The sequence below is a fragment of the Aspergillus viridinutans genome, assembly GCF_018404265.1.
Source record: "Aspergillus viridinutans IFM 47045 DNA, scaffold_14, whole genome shotgun sequence".
NCBI classification, from domain to species: Eukaryota; Fungi; Ascomycota; class Eurotiomycetes; order Eurotiales; family Aspergillaceae; genus Aspergillus; species Aspergillus viridinutans.
The window spans coordinates 48,086-51,387 of NW_025091230.1; positions in this window are offsets into that span (position 1 = coordinate 48,086).

The window sequence follows — 3,302 nt, forward strand, 5'->3', positions numbered from 1 at the left end:
ATAATGATCCCAACTTTACAACCATGATATAAAATCAACAAAAATAGATAAAAATAAAAGGAAAGAAGTTTTAAAAATCAGAGGCCTTATATTATTAGTAGAGAAAAAAATATTCCGCTATATTGCTGGTTTGGGTGTTGACCATTACCATGTTTTTCCTCTATAGCCTGCTCCTCCTTTATCTATTAGTAATATAATTAGATTAACTATTCTTTATTACCTTTACTATCTAGATTAATAGTCTATAAATTAAGGATTCTATACTTAGAGCTATATAGGTACTAGTTAGTCTCTAGCTCTCCTTAGAGAGTATCTATTCTTAAAATATATACCTTATCCTTTAAGTTAGCATGTTATGCCTGATTAGTGTAGATATATAAAGAATAGCTAATAATATTAGTAGTTATAAGAAAGACTACCTAGATATCTAGAAATAAAGTATTTTATAATTTAGGTTACTTACTACTATTATTAATCCCAGGTGAGCCATTTCCTTTATTTCTATCTAGTCTAATACTTAAGTTCCTCTAAAATATACTCTATAAAGCCTTAATAGATTTAACTAATTCTAACTATTTCCTTTATTAGGAACTGCTTCAGACTAGGAAGATAAAATATAGTATAGTATATAAGTTTAATATAAGAGCCACTATAAAAGTATTAGAGATCTAGAACTTTTTTAATATAAAGTCTAAAGATTAGGTAATAATTAGGGACCTATTAAAGAAAATCCTTTAATTAAAGCTAATCTATACTAAGCAGAAAATAACTCTAACTACTAAGCAGGAAATTTAAGATAATATTAATAGTTCTATTAACTATATACCACCATGCATTAAGGCTAAGTATAATAATAATACTAATAAGATAGTTATAATACTCTATAATCTTACTATTAGTATTAAGAATACTATAAAGAAGGACTAGAGGATATCTACCCTAGTTAGGAGTTAAACTCCCTAGAATAGAGGGTATTTATTAGAGATAGTAGTAATACTAGGTCCCTTATAGGTAATCTAATTATAGATGCTTATATAATTTAGTAACTAATATATTATTATTAAGTTTAGACCTAGATAATCCTAGGTGTAGCCCTTTACCCTTAGCTAGTTTACTAAGCCAGGCACCCTACAGTCTATACTATATATAGACTAGGCAGATCTTAACTAGTCTAAATTTTTAACTATTATTAGTGTATTATATAGCTAGGTACTAGACACTAACTATATTTTATATAATATTATAGTTAATAGTAGTGAATATAAAGTCACTATATCTAATAAAGTAACCTAGATTAGAGCTCTAGTAAATATAGTACCTAGTCTAATTATATTCTCTATTAAACCTATTATTAGTATATATTATTCAACCCCTAGTACTTTCCCTAACATTATAAATTATATTAAAGGTACCTAGACTAATATTAAATATAGATACTACCTTATAGGTATTTATAACTAAATACTAGCTACCTCTATCTTCTAGAGACCTAATATAATACACCCCTGGTGCTGGTGCTGACCCTAATATTAAGCTTAAGAATACTAATTATAATATACTCTATAAAATATATAACTATGGGTAGAAAGACTAGAAGTAGTAGTAGGATAAAGAGAAGTATTTAGATCCTATAATTAAAGCCTAAAGTAAAGCTAATTATAGTCTAGTAACTCTGATAATAATAGTCTAGAATTAAAATATACTAGACCTAAAACTACTATACCTAGGTAGTCTCCCTAGACTAAATATTTAAGTAATCTCTTCTAATTATATATAGTATTTATAGGACTTCATCCACAGGCTCTAACCCTAATAATAATAATAGGTCTAGGATTAACACTAAGAAGGACACTAGTAAGGAGGATAATAATAGGAATAGTAATACTAGAGGTAAGCATAGAGATAAAGGGGGGTATAAAGAGTTAGAATAGCTAAGTATAACTAAATAAGAAGTAAGAAAGGGATATATTAGAAACCTATCTAAGTAAGTAATAAACTCTACTAAGGAAGGTATTAATTAATCTAGTACTAACTAATAAAATAGAAGGTCTATAAGCCCTCCTTATCCTAATAATAACTCTAATAAGATGGTTAAGTAATCACTAGAGGTTATTAATATTAATAATCCTAATACTAATAATAGTAGTCATAACCACCTAATTAAGATAACTAATAATAATATTACTAAGCTTACAGGCCCATTGGAGGTGGAGTCTATGGATGAGTAAGTAGTTATATATTATATTATATATCTTATATCACCAGTGTGGGTAATAAGAGGCTAATAATATAATGATTAGGCTATAATAATTCTAGGTTTCCTTTATAGTTAATAGGCTAGATTAAAAGACCTAGGCTAACTATAAGAGGTTTTATAAACTAAAAGATAGCTTTAGAGAATAGCTATATAAGATAATTAAGGTCCCTAGCCTATAATAGTTACTTAAGCCTTACTAGGTATTTATAGTTTACTAGATGCTAATAATTAAGAATACACTTAATAGAGGATATCTGGTAGATGATATAGGCCTAGGTAAGATAAGCAGGCCTATAACTATCTAGTATTATTAATATAGAATATAAATACTAACTTATTTTATTATCTAATATAGATGACTACTACTATTACACTGTGTGTTATTAGCTGCTAGGTATATATAGTAATATAAGTAGTTAAGGAATTATAGGCTACTAATAATAGTAAATATCTCTTACCTAATAACTAAGGGCCTAATAATAAGTGCCTAAGTACTATAGACTTCCCTATCTACTATCCTTATGTGTAGGCAGGTCCTACTACTAAATATATAATACTTTATAATAGCTTAAATCTAATTATCATCCCTAGGCGCCTCCTTCTAGTGTGGGTAAAGAAGTAGAAAGATATAGTTAAATTATACTAATTACTAAAAATAACCCTGCTTCTTAGATATAGTACTGTAATTAAGGGTATCTAGATAGTCAGGGTATATCCATACCATACCTTACTTATGATTACTAAGGCTAGAGAGTGGCTTAATATATATATATATAAGGAGAGCTATAACTAGAGTCTATATATAAAGGAAATATAAGCCCTTATAGTAATAGCTAAGTATAATAAGGATACTATTCCTAAGGATATAGACTAGTTTATAATCCTCTTAACTCTAAAAAGCTTTTTAGAGTATATACTAGATCTCTTATCCCTATCCTATAAGGCTCCTGTCCCTATAACTAGTGTAGGTTTATATAGCTTAGGGAAAGAGGTTAATATATAAGGTATATAATTTATATATGCCTTTTAGGATAAATACTATAAT